Below are 20,088 nucleotides of genomic sequence, written 5' to 3' on the forward strand. Positions count from 1 at the left end.
TACTATTCTGTGCAAAATGGGAATGGGGGAGCACTTTGTTTCCTTGGTGTCGCTGATTTACACATCTCCTAATGCCAGGATTTAGTGACTGGTCAATTCACTACAGCCATACCGTTAGAGAGGGGCACGAGACAGGGGTTCCCCCTCTCAACTTTCTTATTTGCACTGGCTATAGAACCGCAGGCTGAAATAATCTGGGGAAGCGATCTCCACAGAGCAATACAGCTGTGGTCACACAGGGTAATGGTCTCCCTTTATGCGGATGACAGGGTGCTTTACATCAGGGACCCATAGCGCAACATGGATCCATCCAATAATGGAAGATGTGATGCTGTTTGGGGGTTTCTCTGGGTTACGGATTAATGCTACAAAATCGGTTCTCTTTCCACTAACAGACAGGACTGAGCACTTTATCGACAGGTGGGGCTTTCAGTGGCACGGTACACTCACATGATACCCAGGGATAAACATAGCACAGACTCAAGGGGAGTTGTGTATCCGTAATTATCAGCACGTGATGGAGCAGGCAAAGGCAGCAATGGACAAATGGATGAACCTGTGGTTCAACCTGTATGGGAGAATATCCCTGGTCAAAATGACGTTGCTACCACGTTTCCTATATGAGTTTCCCAATATCCCCCTGGAGCCACCCAGGGAGTATTTCAAGGAGGTAAAATCAGCAAGATTACGGTTTATATGGGCAGGAAAACAGGCTAGGGTATCATGGGAGAAATTAGTAGCGCCCCTAGATGAGTGTGGACTGGCGCTCCCACCACCTCGAAACATATCATATGGTTGCACAGGCGGGGCTTCTCCTTTACTGGTTTGGATAAGATAGACAGGAGACATGTGGAGATAGAAAGGGCTCTGGCGACTCCCTTCCTTTTGAGGTGAGTCATAAGGACGGCACCCGACAGAGCCTATAGGATGACAAATATGGTGTAATTGAATGGCAGGGCATGGACTCGTATAGAACAAAAAACCAAAGGGGAAATAATATAGTCACCAGAGCTACCGGTCACTTACATACCAGGGAGCCCGCCGACCAGCGAGAGAAGCTATGTGTGCTGCATGAAACGTGTGAAGATAGCATGCTTTCAGGATCTTTTCCTAGATGGTCAGTTCCTAGCGTTAGAAGTGATGAAGACTAAAGGGGAACTCACACCCCTAGATATATTCTTGTACTTTTGGATGACAGATCATTAAAACAGATCATCCCAGCCTTCCCTGGGGAGTCCCACGTGGCCCTGGTTCTAGACAAAATGCTTAAAGGAGCTCAAAATGGTAAGGTGGTGTCTACCCTATATAGAATAATCCTAAATTTCAGAAAGAGTGGGTAGCCCCCTCTTAGAGAAAATAGGAAAATTAATTGGGGTGCGTGATACCTGATGAAACAGGGAATTGCTGCTGTAGGGAAATGAGGGGAATAGCCCTCAACACCAAATACAAACAGATCCACTTTAAGTGCTTAGATCTCTTTTATTATACGCCGGCCCTGCTATACAAATGTTTTCCAGAAACCCCAGAGAGCTGCGCAATATGTGGTGCCACCCTAGCTGACTTTATACATTTGTCATGGGATTGCCTGGTGCTCTCTCCCATCTGGGGGGAGGTATTTGAGGCACCAAGTGACATAGTGAGCAAGAGAATAGATCCTGACCTGATATTGGGCCTCACTAGGTGAATTCCAGGGAGAGTGCGGAGGTTAGTCAGATTACTTGTGCTTCTGGTCAAGAGGCGGGTGGCAATGATGTGGGGTGGCACCCGGCTCCTGAGTTTGAAAATGTAGTGGGAAGATATCCTATATTGTAACAAAATGGAAACGGAATATGGTAGATCGAAAAATCCTCCAACGAAACCCAGGTATACCTGGGGACCATACGTTAACTATCTTATCACTCAAACATCATGAGGAGGAGTATCGTGACTATAGAATATTGGGATAGAAGATCAGCAGCCCATTATCAAACTGTATGACCTTGAGACTCTTAACACTGATTGGAACGAATCATTTGATGTACTGTGTAAATAGTCACTGCTTAACAAGAAGGGAGAGCGTGTTGAACTACTGTGACACCCGTGGAGTTGGGGTCTCTTTATTGTGTGTAGACTGGTTATGATTGCTATTGTAAAATGCTAATAAACAAACTTTTTTTAAAAAAGCAACGAGTGGATGGAAGGTTGTCAAAAATAGAAGGGTTGCTAATGGCGGCCAAGATTTGAGCCTCAGTAAACGAAAGTGTGTCTGACTCCATGGAGCCCGAAAGCACCAGCGGAATAGACCAGGCCTCTCGTCAGGTTATTCACAGAAAGCACCAGCGGAATAGACAAGGCCTCTCGTCAGGTTATTCACAGAAAGCACCAGCGGAATAGACAAGGCCTCTCGTCAGGTTATTCACAGAAAGCACCAGCGGAATGCACCAGGCCTCTCATCAGGCTATTCACAGAAAGCCCCAGCGGAATAGACCAGGCCTCTCGTCAGGTTATTCACAGAAAGCACCAGTGGAATAGACCAGGCCTCTGGTCAGGTTATTCACAAAAACCACCAGCGGAATAGACCAGGCCTCTCGTCAGTTTATTGACAGAAAGCACCAGCGGAATAGACCAGGCCTCTGGTCAGGTTATTCACAAAAACCACCAGTGGAATAGACCAGGCCTCTGGTCGGGTTATTCACAGAAAGCACCAGCGGAATAGACCAGGCATCTCGTCAGTTTATTGACAGAAAGCACCAGCAGAATAGACCAGGCCTCTGGTCAGGTTATTCACAAAAACCACCAGTGGAATAGACCAGGCCTCTGGTCGGGTTATTCACAGAAAGCACCAGCGGAATAGACCAGGCATCTCGTCAGGTCATTCACAGAAAGCACCAGTGGAATAGACCAGGCCTCTGGTCAGGTTATTCACAAAAACCACCAGTGGAATAGACCAGGCCTCTGGTCGGGTTATTCACAGAAAGCACCAGCGGAATAGACCAGGCATCTCGTCAGTTTATTGACAGAAAGCACCAGCAGAATAGACCAGGCCTCTCGTTAGGTTATTCACAGAAAGCACCAGCAGAATAGACCAGGCCTCTCGTCAGGTCATTCTCAGAAAGCACCAGCAGAATAAACCAGGCCTCTCGTCAGGTTATTCACAGAAAGCACCAACGGAATAGACCAGGCCTCTGGTCAGGTTATTCACAAAAACCACCAGCGCAATAAACCAGGCCTCTCAACAGGTTATTCACAGAAAGAACCAGCGGAATAGAGCGGGCATCTCGTCAGGTCATTCACAGAAAGCACCAGTGGAATAGACCAGGCCTCTGGTCAGGTTATTCACAAAAACCACCAGCGGAATAGACCAGGCCTCTCGTCAGGTTATTCACAGAAAGCACCAGCGGAATAGACCAGGCCTCTCGTTAGGTTATTCACAGAAAGCACCAGCAGAATAGACCAGGCCTCTCGTCAGGTCATTCTCAGAAAGCACCAGCAGAATAAACCAGGCCTCTCGTCAGGTTATTCACAGAAAGCACCAACGGAATAGACCAGGCCTCTGGTCAGGTTATTCACAAAAACCACCAGCGCAATAAACCAGGCCTCTCGTCAGGTTATTCACAGAAAGCACCAGCGGCATAGACCAGGCCTCTCATCAGGTTATTCACAGAAAGCACCAGCGGAATAGACCAGGCCTCTCGTCAGGTTATTCACAGAAAGCACCAGCGGCATAGACCAGGCCTCTCATCAGGTTATTCACAGAAAGCACCAGCGGAATAGACAAGGACTCTCGTCAGGTTATTCACAGAAAGCACCAGCGGAATAGACCAGGCCTCTCGTCAGGTTATTCACAGAAAGCACCAGCGGAATAGACAAGGCCTCTCGTCAGGTTATTCACAGAAAGCACCAGCGGAATAGACCAGGCCTCTCGTCAGGTAATTCAGAGAAAGCACCAGCGGAATAGACCAGGCCTCTCATTTGGTTATTCACAGAAAGCACCAGCGGAATAGACCAGGCCTTTGGTCAGGTTATTCACAAAAACCACCAGCGGAATAGACTAGGCCCCTCGTCAGGTTATTCATAGAAAGCACCAGCGGCATAGACCAGGCCTCTCATCAGGTTATTCACAGAAAGCACCTACGGAATAGACCAGGCCTCCCGCCAGGTTATTCACAGAAAGCACCAGCGGAATAGACCAGGCCTCTCATCAGGTTATTCACAGACACCACCAGCGGAATAGACCAGGCCTCTCGCCAGGTTATTCACAGAAAGCACCAGCGGAATAGACCAGGCCTCTCGTCAGGTTATTCACAGAAAGCACCAGCGGAATAGACCAGGCATCTCGTCAGTTTATTGACAGAAAGCACCAGCGGAATAGACCAGGCCTCTCGTTAGGTTATTCTCAGAAAGCACCAGCAGAATAAACCAGGCCTCTCGTCAGGTTATTCACAGAAAGCACCAACGGAATAGACCAGGCCTCTGGTCAGGTTATTCACAAAAACCACCAGCGCAATAAACCAGGCCTCTCGTCAGGTTATTCACAGAAAGAACCAGCGGAATAGACTAGGCCTCTCGTCAGGTTATTCACAGAAAGTTAAAACCCAGAGAGATATTCCAAATGCCTCAGCAGCCGTGGGCTGTATAGCAGGAGCAACAAAAAACTGAGCAACCTACCTAAGATTGATGAAAAAAGGCAGATAATGTGTAATAAATGATCGATTGATAAGTCACAGTTATAGACTAATGTTATTTGTGATCAAATTATATATGTAAACATACAGAAAACAAAATGACATCACATTTCAATGTGGGGAAAAAAGAAATGGGCTGCAGGCCCAATCACCGTCTCGCGGGGCGGAGTAAGCAAGATCAGGAAACGGCCAGGAAGGGATAATCGCAAGGCAAACAAAAGGCGATTTCCCCTCAGAAGATAACATTTTTACAAACAAATGTGCAAATAAACCTGGGTCCCAAACCCAACAGCACCACCTGCAAGGGCTAGAGCCTTGTTAGGTGTTCTGGAGGAAACAGGGCCAATCACAAAGCTCTACGGGAGGGACAGGGGACCGAGCACACAGGAAACGAGGAAGTGGCTACCGGGGGAAACACACGACGGCTCAAGAGAGCCCAAACTCAGAAAAATGCACACAAGTGTTTGCAAATTCGCACACGCAGCAACCTAAACTGGATTCAGCCGCAGCTAATAAAAGGTTTGCACGTATAAGCCTAGTTTTCAACACGTGTCAACTGAAGACTTTCCTCAGAAGGCACGTACACCCTTCTGGGATCCGGTTCATGGGAGCCAAGAGGAAGTGGAACAGGAAGTAGACCCTGGGTGACCCGGATAGGCCCACCTGTAAACCCGCCTCTTCGCAGGAGCAAGGCATTCACATACAAGATTAGTGGAAAATCCCCAACATTCAGAAGGACACTTAGCTATTAAAACAAAGAAAAAAGTAAAAAACAAAAAGTTTGCATGCAGAGTGACTCCTAAAGTCTATAGAGTGTGTGCGAGCTGTCACATGTAGCGTAACCGACTCTTTGCTAGCCCTATTGACCTTCACCACAGCCTAACACCCCAAACCTTACCTGGCCGTTCAGGGGCATAGCTCCAATGGGTCCAACACTGCCTAATCACCCATGGCTGAATAATCTGATTTCCCTTACAATTACCCCCCCCCTCTACACACTGGCAATGCCCCCACTGCAGCAACACCATCAGTGATCGTCCAGTACCTGCACACAGAGCAGTCCCTTGGCAGCCAAGGCATCCTCTCCACTTCCGTTGGGGAAACACCGGTACTGGACCGCCAGGATGGGATAGCGGCTGGCCAGAAAGATGCCACTGTTGAAGAACTTCAAGTCCGAGCAGCAACCAAGAGGTCCATACACACCAACTTCATAGAGGACGTGCTCGAAGACTGGGCTGAGCAGCGTTCACAGCCGCCGGGCTGCCCTTTTGTCAAACACTTCTTGGAGGCAGATGAAGTCGGCCCCTTCTGGGATGAGCAGAGATCTTGCAGTGGATACCGCGGTCTGCACCAGCATTGCCAGTGCTCCATGCATCAACCATTGCGCGATTCTCAGTAGGAAGGACCGGCCTGGCAGACAGGTTGGTCCCCAAGGCTCGGGGACTCCAGGGGTCAATCCTGGATGCGCCAATGTTCTCCTCCAGTTGGTTAATGTCCTGTGTGGCCTTCTCTGCACTGGAATCACCCTCATCTGCCATGTCAATGGTGATGACCAAAGGATCAACAGTTTGAGTCACTCCCTCACTCCCCATGAAGAACTGGTCCTTGGCACTCTCATCATTGCCGCGAGAGTGCACAGCGGCATCTGGGATCCGCAGAGTACTGTCAGAGTAACTCTGGTTAATGGTGCCATACAGAGCTGCGTGCGGCCTTTCATGGTTCAGTATGCCTTTCTTGAGTGATTCCGCGTTTGGTTGGGCCTTCTCCCTGGTGACCCCTTGTACAATGTTCTTGCCTATTGCAGCTGACCGCCTTTGGGTGTGGCACAGGTTGCTAAATCTGGCCAGACCGTCTGGTAAGAGGCAGAGATTGGTGTTAAGACGGATTTCTGAACTCTGTCCTGGTGGCGCAGAAGTTCAGAAGGCCAACCTAATTACTTGGAACAGGGTAACCTCTGGACAAGCCAGACCAATCAAGGTAGCGATCGCGGCGGTCAAGACTAGGTCTCAAGAGGGGTGAGGGTGACTGAAAGCCCGCAGTGAGCACACAAAGCAAGAGCGCTGACAAACTACTCCAAACAGTTGTTATATCAAAAATAGATACACATTTATTTTAAGGCCTTTAAAATAATGACCGTAGCGAGAAAATCACAATATCACAGTATTAAACCAACACATACCATATCAACACAATATATATACAAATACACAGTCGCAAGCGTTTAAAGCACGAAATATGTAGTCCACCTGCCAGGGAAGGAAAACAGGCAGTGCGATAATGCTTTCGACTCAGTTCGCCTTCATAGGCACCTAACTAGATGGAAGTCCGAGCCCTGCGAAGAGTGGAGCCTTGTGCTCAAAGTACCTGCCACGCCGGTGCCGACGGACACAAGGGGAAGCTCTTTGGAGGAAGTCAGGCAGTTCACGTTAGTGCACAGCAGAAGAAGAACAGGTTCCGCAGCTCAAGCGCAGCCTCCACAGCGGGCAGAAGCAGAGCGCGAGCGCGGCAAAAGGGTGCTGTTTTTACACAGCAGGGAAAAGCAATGGGATACTGCAGGAGGGCGACCAGATCCTAGATATACTACTCACCGGTCCCCGAAGCAAGCAGACCCAGGCTTCTCCACGATAGTTTCAGCAGCTGGCAGGTTCAGACGAGCAGGGAACGCTTTGTAGTCGTGTAGAGCAAAAAGACGTCCCAATCGACGAAACCGGCACAGTTTTGTTGCCGCACAGGGCAACGGAGCGGCCGTGTGTATTCGAGCCAAATGAACCCTCCTCCCTTCAGACCTGGGGACGCCAAGCGTACGAAGCGTGGGAGAGGGACAAGGACTCGCAATACAACACAACCTGGCGGCGGTTGCAGAGCCAAACTCCTTGGTAAGCTGGTCAGTCAACTGGATGGCCCAGAGACGCTTCCGAAGGCTTACTTGGCAGGAGGTGGTTGAAGATGCCGGGAATAGCTGTTCCTGCTATTCCAAAGGTCGAAGCACCAGTACAGGCCTTCTGGTTCGATCAAAGGAGGACAGGGGCTCTCCGGACGACAGCAGTGCAAAGGAGGATTCCTTCAGCGGGTCACCAGCGATTCCTCGGTCCAGCCTCGTAGTTGCAGGATACTTGGCTCCTGTATTCCTTCGTTCGTGAGAACTCAGGAGATCGACATGGTAGTGGTGTTTCCAGCCCCCTCTTATCCACGGTTCCCTTCGCGCCAAAACGGAGGGGAGCCAATGGGAGATCCGCTCATCAACACACATACCATACGTGGACCAATCACGGACCACGGTGGTCCCAGGCATTCACACCACCCTAGACTCTCTGGCACCCAGGATGTGTATTGGGACCAGACATCCCAGCCCACACCCTGGAGGCACACAAACGACATGTAGAAGCCCGCGAAAGCAACCACGTTTCGCAGGAAAGTACATGCCCAAATAAGGAAGGCCCCGGGTCGCCGGACCTGGGGAAGGTGAAGGGAGCAAGACGGACAGTGGACAGGACAAAGGAGCCTCGCGGCCTGGCCATTTTGGGAGCCAGGCCACCATTTTGGGTTCAGTGCAAAAACGTGCTCAGAACGCCAAAAGGAGCTCAAAATAAACAAAACGATCGCTGCCACCAGCCCAGTCCCTGAATGACTTGCACCGATCAAATACCATCCTAAAAGAGTATCTAGGGCCTGTAGAAGGCTAGAGACCCAAGAGAGCTGTAACTTAGCTTACAGTGCTAGGTTTCTATGTTGTTAATAATGACCCGACCACACCACAAGGGAACCAGCTGGACTGGGTGTGTACCAATAACGTACAATCAGAACAGGTCTCTACTGAGCCGTGCATCTGGTCTGATCACAGTCTGGTTACCCTGGAACTAAAATTAGACCCCCCACCCCAAAGAAAAGAAAACCCACATATCGGAATTCAGAGCAGAAATTTTAAGAATCTAGGGCCAGAAGTTCTGGCACCGTGCTTACAGCAAGTCCTGAATTCACTTTCAGTAAATGATAGCTGTGAGACCATGCTAGAGAAATACACCTCCGGCCTGCAAAAATTAGTGGACAAGTATGCCCCACTTAAAAATAAGCTAGTCAGAAAAAACAACAATCACTGCAAATGGTACAATGATGAAATAAACATATTGAAACAAGAGAAACGGGCCAAAGAAAGAACTTGGCTGCAGAACCAATCACTAGAGAATAGAGTGGACTGGAAACGAAAGGACCTAGAGTATAGAAAGGCAATCAAAAATGCCAAACTCAATTATTACAACAGAGAAATAGAGTCAGCTGCTAATTCAACGAGTAAACTCTTCGATATCCTTAAGACAATTGAAAAGCCAAAAGCACTCTCAGTACCACATAATCCATCTAAAGAAGACTGCGAGAAAGTACAAGAAGCCTTTGCAGCTAAAATCTTAAAAGCTAGAACTAATATAATTCAAGCAAGGGAATCCACGAGCACGGAAACTTGCCCCACAGCAGAGCCCAAATCAGGTAATAGGGACAGTTTTCAGTTCAAAGCTATAACAGAGGAAGCTTTCTGCCAGGTATTAGCCAAAATGAAACCTACTTCATGCGCTGAGAACATCCTGCCCACAAAAATCATCCTGGATAATAAAGAAATTTTTGCACCAGCTCTCACTAAAATAATTAACACCTCGTTTTCCGAAGGGAAAAATCCCAACAGCATTAAAAAAGTTACAATAACCCCGCTGGTCAAAAAACCGGGCCTAGATCCGAAGGACCCTAGCAATTTACGGCCAATAACAAACTCCAATTTTGTTTTGAAGATTCTAGACAAAATTGCCACTAATCAGCTACAACAACATGTTGAAGCACAGGGGTTGCTACACATACAGCAATCGGGCTTTAGAACAGCCCACAGCACAGAATCAGCTATGCTTGACCTACAAACCCACATGCTAGAGCTGATAGAACGGGGCAAGTCTGGGATGCTCATGCTACTAGGTCTTAGTGCTGCTTTCGACCTAGTGGACCATCAACTACTACAAAAGGCCCTAGACAAAACCATCGGCTGCTCTCCAACAGCATTGGCCTGGATAGCTTCCTTCTTAAGTGATAGGAGAGCACGCATTCACTGGGGAGACACTTTCTCAGAAGCAGCTCTCATCCTATTTGGAGTACCGCAGGGAGCCAGTCTGTCCCCTCTGCTTTTTAATATTTACATGCGCAGTTTGTGTGAGTTATTGGAAAACATTGGTGTGTTCTTCACCAACTACGCCGATGATACGCAGCTGGTCTTTGAAATGACGGGAGACTACACACTAGACAGTGCAAAAGTAGAAGAGGTATATAAAACCATTGATATCTGGATGCAGAAGCATTGGATGTGCCTCAACAACAGCAAGACTGAGCTCATGATTTTTGGAGCTCAGCATGCCAGAATCAAACTAGGCGACCAATACGAGGCTTTTAGCATAAAAGATGCCAAAATTCCAGTACTACCCCAAGTTAAAACACTTGGGATGGTGGTAGAAGCCTCAGTAGGGGCCGAATCGCAAGTCAACTATCTACACAAAAACAATTCTTATTACTTGCGCCTGCTGAGAGCCATCAGACCCTACTTAAGTGAAGCAAATGCGGCTAACATCGCAAGAGCGGTCATTCTATCCCGTCTTGACTATGGAAATGCACTATTAGTGGGGGCCACCAAGAAAGAGTTGCATCGTTGTCAGGTCATCCAAAATGAGGCAGTCCGTATTGTTAAGGAAATCAAATTTGGAAACCATATTTCGGAGGCAAGGAAAGATCTTCACTGGCTCAGAATCGAAGAAAGAGTCCACTTTAAGGCCATGATGATCGTGCATAGATGCCTATTTGGCACGGCGCCAGGATACCTAAAAAAGAAATTCGCACCTTATATACCTAAAAGAAACCTGAGATCAGCCGACACAGGCCTCTTGGCCATCCCCAGGGTGAAACGAGCAGCAGGGGGGGGCCGAGCCTTCCCATTTATGGCAGCCAAATTTTGGAACAACCTCCCAGGGAATCTTAGAGTAGAAGGAAATTCCGGCAATTTCAGGAAACTTCTAAAAACATACCTCTTCCAATAACCCCCAGTGATTTCAGAACCTCTCACTGGTATCTCGACCCTTCCGGCGTTCGACAAGACTCCTTTCTCAGATGTTCTCCGCGCCCTGATGCCTGCGGGCTGTCGGCGCGTTATAAACACATAGACATAGACATAGACATAGTGCCCTCTTGTGTCGTGTTGCACTAAAGCTGCGACACGATAAAAGAAACTACGGGAAACCACGTTCCCCGGTACTGACTGTCTTAAGGGCATGTCAGTTTCCCCGTAAGAAAGGAGCGAAAGCCCAGAGAAGTGCGGCAGAAGGCTGTACTTCTCTGGCAAAGTCAACAACAAGGTTAAAAACAATAGCAAAAAGTTTAGGGGTTGCCACATGGAAGGAAAATTCCCTACAATTACGAAATCTTTCCTAACACTCGCACCTCCCAGACTATGGACAGGGGGAACTAATCCACCCCTGGATGAGTCTCTTGTTCAGGTCGGTTAAACATTCTGGACAACCCATCAGCATTGCTATGTTGGACACCTGGTCTATGCTCAATAGTGAAGTCGAAGCCTTGAAGACTTATGGACCACCTAAGCAACTTTGGATTCTCCCCCTTCATGTTCATTAGCCACTTTAACGGCTTATGGTCAGTCTGCACAGTGAAGTGGGTCCCATAGAGGTAGGGCCTCAGCTTCCTTAGGGCCCACACAACAGAGAAACATTCTTTCTCTACCGTGGACCACCTGAGCTCTCTGTCCTTAAGCTGGCGACTAATAAAACCGATAGGGTGTTCCTTACCCTTCTCATCTACTTGTGATAGTACAGCTCCTATCCCAGTGTCAGAGGCATCCGTCTGCACGATAAAAGGTCTTTGATAATCAGGGGCCCTTAGGACAGGGGCCTGGCACAAGGAGTCTTTTAAGCCATTGAAGGCCTTCTCACACTCGTCGGTCCAAGTTACCTTCTTGGGTTTCTTCGGAGTTGTGAGGGCAGTCAGAGGAGCAGCTATGGTACCATAGTCTGCCACAAAATTGCGATAATACCCCGTGAGTCCTAAAAAGGCTCTCACTTGGGTTTGCGTAGTGGGGGTAGGCCAGTCTTGTACTGCTTGTACTTTACTGGGTAGAGGCTGTATCCTCCCTCCACCTACTTCATGTCCAAGGTAAACCACTGAGCCTTGTCCAATCTGGCATTTACTCGCCTTTATGGTCAAGTGGGCTTTCTGAAGAGCCTGGAGCACAATCCCGAGGTGTTTCACATGGTCTTCCCAGGTGGCACTGAAAACTGCTATATCGTCCAGATATGCAAGACAGAATTCGTCCAACCCATTCAACACATGATTCACAAGCCTCTGGAAAGTGGCAGGTGCATTCTTCAACCCGAACGGCATTACCCGGAATTGGTAAAGGCCGTCTGGTGTCGAAAATGCCGTCTTCTCCCTGGCATGTTCTGCTAAAGCTATTTGCCAATATCCAGCAGTAAGGTCAAACGTGCTGAGGTACTTGGAGGCACCCAAAGTATCCACCAGCTCATCTGTTCGAGGCAAGGGGTGGGCATCTGTCTTGGTGACAGCATTCAGAGCCCTGTAATCCACGCAGAACCTCAATTCAGAAGTGCCTGCCTTTGGAACCAGAACCACAGGACTGGACCAAGGACTACTAGAGGGTTCAATCACCCCAAGGTCTAACATTTTGTTGACCTCGGTCTTAATATAAGACCGTACTTTATCTGACATCCTGTATCCCCTACTTTTGGTAGGTACACTGTCTCCTGTGTCAATGTTATGTTTGCACCAAGGTGTCAAACCAGGGGACTGTGAAAACAGGGGGGAAAACTGCCTAAGCAAACTTTTCACCTCAGCCTGCTGATCAGAAGTCAGGTGAGGGGCCACTCGGACACCCTCAATGGAGCTATCTGAAGGACCGCTCTGGAACAGGTCAGGGAGAGGTTCTGACTCCTCTTCCTCAACGTCTGACGCCAGTAGCAGTGCTGCGATTTCGACTCTTGGGACGAAAGCCTTCAGCCTATTTACGTGGAACACTTTTGGAGCCTGTCCAGGCCTTCCAAGGTCCACTAAATAGTTTACCTCACCCAGGGGCTCCACCACTGTGTAAGGGCCTGACCATTTGTCCTGTAAAGCGCGAGGCCTTATTGGATTCATGATCAGGACTTGCTGACCAGGTGTAAAGTTGATGAGGGAAGCTTTCTGGTCGTACCAATGTTTCACCAGCGCTTGCCCTGCCTTCAACTTATCACTAGCCAAGCCCATCAGAAGTACCATCCGTTTTCTGAGCCCTAGCACATAGTCAACTACATTGGTAGTAACAGGGGGAGTGGGCATCTCCCATCCCTCCTTGACAATGGCTAAGGGTCCCCGTACGGGATGACCGAACAGAAGTTCGAAGGGGCTGAAGCCAACACCCTCCTGTGGTACCTCTCGGTAGGCAAACAGCAAGCATGGTAAAAGAAGATCCCATTTTCTTCTCTGGGGCTCCTCCAGAGCCCCAATCATGCTCTTTAACGTTCTGTTGAAGCGTTCCACCAGACCATTGGTCTGGGGGTGGTATGCAGAAGAGAACTTGTAGGTGACCCCACATTCTTTCCACATAGCCTGCATATACTTCGACATAAAGTTGCTGCCACGATCGGACACAACTTCTTTAGCGAAGCCAACCCTAGTAAATATGCCGAGTAAAGCTTTTGCAACTGACTTGGCAGTTACAGTTTTCAATGGGATGGCCTCAGGATACCTGGTTGCATGGTCGACCAGCACCAGGATAAACCTATTGCCCGAGGATGTTTGCGGGTCAAGGGGACCGACGATGTCGATCCCTACCCTTTCAAATGGTACCCCCACAACTGGGAGCGGTACCAACGGAGCTTGGATTGTCGCGCCAACCTTACCAGACAACTGGCAGGAGGCGCAACTCCTGCAGTGACTTTCTACTTGCACCCCCATCTTGGGCCAGTAGAAGTGCATGGATAACCTTTGCTTGGTCCTCTTCATACCAAGGTGACCAGCAAGGGGAACTTCATGCGCCAACTGCAGGAGGAAGGGTCGAACAGCAAGGGGAACCACCAACCTCCTATGGTCTCCTTCTGTAGACTCTGTGGGCTCACTATACAGGAGTCCACCTTCCCAATAAATCCTATGCTTCCCAGGAGGTTCACCCTCAAGCTGGGAGCAGGCCTGTCTCCTTAGGCCTTCCAGAGATGGGCACTCACGTTGGCCTTTACTGAATTCGTCCCTATCAGGACCTCCTTCAACTAACAAGTCTTTTAGTTCAGGATGATCGTTGGGGTCGAATACGTCAGGCATCGCCACCTCCTCGTCAGGCTCGGGCGATTGACCAACTCCCTCCACCGCAGTGGTAGGCGAGCTCGGGGGAATATTCTCTTTCCCCCGTCTTGACTTGTAGACTCCTTTCGCCTTGGGTTGCCCCTTCGGCTGGGGCGGCGTATTGGACTTGGCCAATGCTGCCCGTGTTTGAGACCGTGTGTAGGGTCGTTCGGCAGTGTCTCCTACGAGCCCTAAAGCTCTGAGATCATTACCTAATAAGACCTTTCCCGGGACGTTTCTCTGAATGCTCACTGGAATCCTGACAGCTGTACCATTTAAAGTTAGATTAACAGGGATCACGGGAAACATACGGAGGGGGCCGTCAGCCAACTTAGTGGGCATCAGAGTAGCTCTGGCAACTTCCTCTGAGTCTACCAAGGTAGAATCCACTACAGTTCGACTGCACCCACTATCCCTAAGAGCTGGAGTATCCACTCCATTGATCAGCACACTGTCTTTAAAGTAGTGCTTGGTATTATCCGGAATCCTAGCATACGCCTCTGCGACTTTAGGCTCCCAGGAACCCAGGGACACTAAAACTACCTCGGCCTCTATTCCGCTGGGAAATGAGTCCGAGGAGAAGGATGCTCCTGTAATCTCTTCTTCCTCGTAGGAGGAGAAGGCCAGATTAGCGGAGTGGACCCCCAAAGGTCTAACCTTACAACGGGGATCCCCCTTCACATGGTCAGTTGCTCCACAAGAAAAACAAGCCCCAGTGGGTCTGTTTACGTAGGGAGGCTTATTGTAACCAGAGTTCTGTTTCGGAGGCGCACCTCCACTACCCTGTGAGCTCTCTTGTGTCTTACCCTTGTTTTTCTTTTTGTGGCCCTTTTGGGAAGAAGATTTAGCAGATTCCCCACCCTCCATATCTTTGGACTTTTTCCCCTCCTCCTGCTTACCAGGATGAGTTTTGTCCTTATGGGACACTCGATGTGACACCCATAAGTCTGCTGCAATGGCCAGCTTCTTAGGATCTATCTCCTTCGAATCGGCCAAATGCTGCTTAAGCTCCGGGGAGGAAGAAGCAAAAATGTGTTCCAGCATGACAAGATTTATCATGCCGTCGAAGGTAGAAACCTTATAGCCTTCGACCCAGCCAGTTAAGTTTTTCAAAGATTCGGCGACATAAGATACCCAAGTACCACCTTCCTTTTTCTTATACTCTCGAAAACGCTTTAAATATTGGGCCGGAGTCTTCCCAAACTTTAAAATGAGAGTCTGCTTTAACATTGCGAAATCAGCCCGCTCAGCCTTCGACATTTCCATAATGGCACTACAGCCAGAATGGGGCAGTCTACTGAGCAACCACGCAATCTTATCAGCATTGTCAACTTCCTGGACCTCGCATGCATACTCAAACGCATTCAGCCAGTCCATAATGTCATTCCTCTCTTCATACACACTGAGCAGATCTTTCGGAAACCGTGGATGAGAGGAGGCCCCAGACCCATGTCCAGGACCCTTGGATCCATTTGCAACTTGAAGCTTGGCCAGTTCCAACTGGTGATCCCTGTCTTTTTGTTTTTCTGCCTGTTCGATTTTTAGTTTGGCTATGCTGAATTCAAGCTCCTGCTGCCTAAACCGCAGCTCTTGCTTCTTGAATTCAAGCATAGCCTCCCCATCAGCACTGGCAGAGGAAACATTAGACAGCTCGTCCTCCCTGTCCTCGTGGTCGCGGTGGAACAGTGCGGCGGCAGAACCGTCGGTTCTACCAGTGAGAGCAGCCCCACCACCTTCCGCACTGTCCTCAGAAGTAATAGCGTCAAGCTGCGCTTCTTGCCACGCCACGATTCTTTGGATCATTTCCAATTTCGTGCCTTGAGAGGAAACACCTCTCTCCGCACACATCTTTTTCAATGTTTCTGACTTGGAAGCATTTAAAGTTAACAACGTACTTGTTTCCATACTGTTTGATAGGACTATGGCCTTTTTAAAGTTATACTATAACAATTCACTACGTGTACTGTTTGGAATAACCTGAAATGCCTTAGTTCGAGCGCAACACTGGATACCTTCAGTCGTATCCCACCGCTGTACACCAATTTGTTAAGACGGATTTCTGAACTCTGTCCTGGTGGCGCAGAAGTTCAGAAGGCCAACCTAATTACTTGGAACAGGGTAACCTCTGGACAAGCCAGACCAATCAAGGTAGCGATCGCGGCGGTCAAGACTAGGTCTCAAGAGGGGTGAGGGTGACTGAAAGCCCGCAGTGAGCACACAAAGCAAGAGCGCTGACAAACTACTCCAAACAGTTGTTATATCAAAAATAGATACACATTTATTTTAAGGCCTTTAAAATAATGACCGTAGCGAGAAAATCACAATATCACAGTATTAAACCAACACATACCATATCAACACAATATATATACAAATACACAGTCGCAAGCGTTTAAAGCACGAAATATGTAGTCCACCTGCCAGGGAAGGAAAACAGGCAGTGCGATAATGCTTTCGACTCAGTTCGCCTTCATAGGCACCTAACTAGATGGAAGTCCGAGCCCTGCGAAGAGTGGAGCCTTGTGCTCAAAGTACCTGCCACGCCGGTGCCGACGGACACAAGGGGAAGCTCTTTGGAGGAAGTCAGGCAGTTCACGTTAGTGCACAGCAGAAGAAGAACAGGTTCCGCAGCTCAAGCGCAGCCTCCACAGCGGGCAGAAGCAGAGCGCGAGCGCGGCAAAAGGGTGCTGTTTTTACACAGCAGGGAAAAGCAATGGGATACTGCAGGAGGGCGACCAGATCCTAGATATACTACTCACCGGTCCCCGAAGCAAGCAGACCCAGGCTTCTCCACGATAGTTTCAGCAGCTGGCAGGTTCAGACGAGCAGGGAACGCTTTGTAGTCGTGTAGAGCAAAAAGACGTCCCAATCGACGAAACCGGCACAGTTTTGTTGCCGCACAGGGCAACGGAGCGGCCGTGTGTATTCGAGCCAAATGAACCCTCCTCCCTTCAGACCTGGGGACGCCAAGCGTACGAAGCGTGGGAGAGGGACAAGGACTCGCAATACAACACAACCTGGCGGCGGTTGCAGAGCCAAACTCCTTGGTAAGCTGGTCAGTCAACTGGATGGCCCAGAGACGCTTCCGAAGGCTTACTTGGCAGGAGGTGGTTGAAGATGCCGGGAATAGCTGTTCCTGCTATTCCAAAGGTCGAAGCACCAGTACAGGCCTTCTGGTTCGATCAAAGGAGGACAGGGGCTCTCCGGACGACAGCAGTGCAAAGGAGGATTCCTTCAGCGGGTCACCAGCGATTCCTCGGTCCAGCCTCGTAGTTGCAGGATACTTGGCTCCTGTATTCCTTCGTTCGTGAGAACTCAGGAGATCGACATGGTAGTGGTGTTTCCAGCCCCCTCTTATCCACGGTTCCCTTCGCGCCAAAACGGAGGGGAGCCAATGGGAGATCCGCTCATCAACACACATACCATACGTGGACCAATCACGGACCACGGTGGTCCCAGGCATTCACACCACCCTAGACTCTCTGGCACCCAGGATGTGTATTGGGACCAGACATCCCAGCCCACACCCTGGAGGCACACAAACGACATGTAGAAGCCCGCGAAAGCAACCACGTTTCGCGGGAAAGTACATGCCCAAATAAGGAAGGCCCCGGGTCGCCGGACCTGGGGAAGGTGAAGGGAGCAAGACGGACAGTGGACAGGACAAAGGAGCCTCGCGGCCTGGCCATTTTGGGAGCCAGGCCACCATTTTGGGTTCAGTGCAAAAACGTGCTCAGAACGCCAAAAGGAGCTCAAAATAAACAAAACGATCGCTGCCACCAGCCCAGTCCCTGAATGACTTGCACCGATCAAATACCATCCTAAAAGAGTATCTAGGGCCTGTAGAAGGCTAGAGACCCAAGAGAGCTGTAACTTAGCTTACAGTGCCCTCTTGTGTCGTGTTGCACTAAAGCTGCGACACGATAAAAGAAACTACGGGAAACCACGTTCCCCGGTACTGACTGTCTTAAGGGCATGTCAGTTTCCCCGTAAGAAAGGAGCGAAAGCCCAGAGAAGTGCGGCAGAAGGCTGTACTTCTCTGGCAAAGTCAACAACAAGGTTAAAAACAATAGCAAAAAGTTTAGGGGTTGCCACATGGAAGGAAAATTCCCTACAATTACGAAATCTTTCCTAACAATTGGCACTGACAAAGATGAATGGCTTGCCCTTCTCCTGGCTGGACCATTCCTTCGGAATACCTTGGGTTTGGTTCTGTTGGTAAGTGAAAGGCCTGCGGATAGCCTGTAATGGAACCCACACGAGAAAGCCCAGCAGGGCGATAGGCATGGATAGAATAAGCAGTACAAGGAACGCTGCTGAGCACAGAAAGACCTGCAAGGGATGGAGGAAGCAGCACTGGGTCTGCCTCTGCTTCTTCTCCAGGGAGGTCTCCATGAAGGACGAAAGGAAGCGCTCCAGAAACCAGTAACAAGGGAAGATGAGGGCCCAAGAAACACTGTGCAGGCCATGAAGATAACTGTTCTGAAACGCTGACTGTCTGAGAACCATGGCTTCAACTCCAAGCCTTGAGCTTCTGAGCAAGCTTCATCCAGAGAGTCCCGATGACGAGAGCCACTGCAGACGTCTAGGAATTCTGGGGGGGCAACAGAAGAACAGTCTCCTCTTCAATGCTCTCAGATAGTATAGTGCCACAGTCGCAGTGGTGGAATCACTGCTATAGTTCTCGGAGGAGTCGCACATCACGTTAAAGGTGGGGCACATGGACTGTTCTTTTTCCTATTTTCAAATACAGCTTCTGAAAAGAGAAAAACATACACTGAGCAATATCCTCATGCCATGGCAAACCACTTTCTCCTTGCAGGAGGTAATTCAAACACAGACACACACGCATCTATTCAGGCTCCACACCTCTACTAAGCATGCACAGATACAGCCTGTCCTACTACAGCAGAACAACCAAGTACACAAGCACAGAAAGAGCCAGTCTTCCCACTGCAGAACAACCCAACCACAAAAGAAGAACCCAAGTACACAAGCACAGAAAGAGCCAGTCTTCTGACTGCAGAACAACCCAACCACAAACGAACAACCCAAGTACATAAGCACAGAAACAGCCAGTCTTCCCACTGCAGAACAACACATCCACAAAAGAACATCCCAAGTATACAAGCACAGGAACAGCCAGTCTTCCCACTGCAGAACAACCCAACCAATAAAGAACAACCCAAGTACACAAGCACAGAAACAGCCAGTCTTCCCACTGCAGAACAACACAACCACAAAAGAACAACCCAAGTACACAAGCACAGGAACAGCCAGTCTTCCCACTGCAGAACAACCCAACCAATAAAGAACAACCCAAGTACACAAGCACAGAAACAGCCAGTCTTCTGGCTGCAGAACAACCCAACCACAAAAGAACAACCCAACTACACAAGCACAGAAACAGCCAGTCTTCCCACTGCAGAACAACACAACCAATAAAGAACAACCCAAGTACAGGAACAGACAGTCTACCCACTGTAGAACAAACCAACCACAAAAGAACAACCCAAGTACACAAGCACAGAAACAGCCAGTCTTTTGACTGTAGAACAACCCAACCACTAAAGAACAACCCAAGTACACAAGCACAGAAACAGCCAGTCTTCGGACAGAAGAACAATCCAACCACAAAAGAACAACCCAGGAAAGGGTTACGAGAAGTAGTAATGTTGCACTTAGAAATGCCACCCAATATAAATGGAGCTTCCAGGAGTAGCATTCAGAAAAAGCAGCATTGAAATAAGGAGAAGGCCAGGGTGACGAGTGTTCAATATGAGACGGAGACCTGTACCAGAGGCATTCCATGGAGTGTCAGCCACGAGTGTGATAACAAACCCAAGAGGCGGTGAATTAAGACTAATACATTGTGGGAGCAATCATCCGAGAGACCTTAGATGTCTGTGATGCAGATGATGACGCCGATGATTTGTATATTGGGAACAGTCGTCATAACAGGCAAATCCTGCAGCGACCCAGAATCTTTGCACAGTGAAAGCGGACATCCCAGTAAAGCCCTTAAAAAGCAGAAACACAACTGTTTCTTGGGGATTATAGT

The 20,088-nt window shown here is 49.0% G+C and overlaps 1 pseudogene; it reads right to left on the reverse strand.

The window, feature by feature from the left end:
- Window positions 1-5,199: 5,199 nt before the first annotated feature.
- LOC138510641 (sphingomyelin phosphodiesterase 5-like) lies at window positions 5,200-18,550 on the reverse strand (annotated as a pseudogene).
- Between the last annotated feature and the right edge of the window lie 1,538 nt (window positions 18,551-20,088).

The sequence above is a fragment of the Ambystoma mexicanum genome, chromosome 6p, assembly GCF_040938575.1.
Source record: "Ambystoma mexicanum isolate Mex_15411 chromosome 6p, UKY_AmexF1_1, whole genome shotgun sequence".
In the NCBI taxonomy this organism is placed as follows: Eukaryota; Metazoa; Chordata; class Amphibia; order Caudata; family Ambystomatidae; genus Ambystoma; species Ambystoma mexicanum.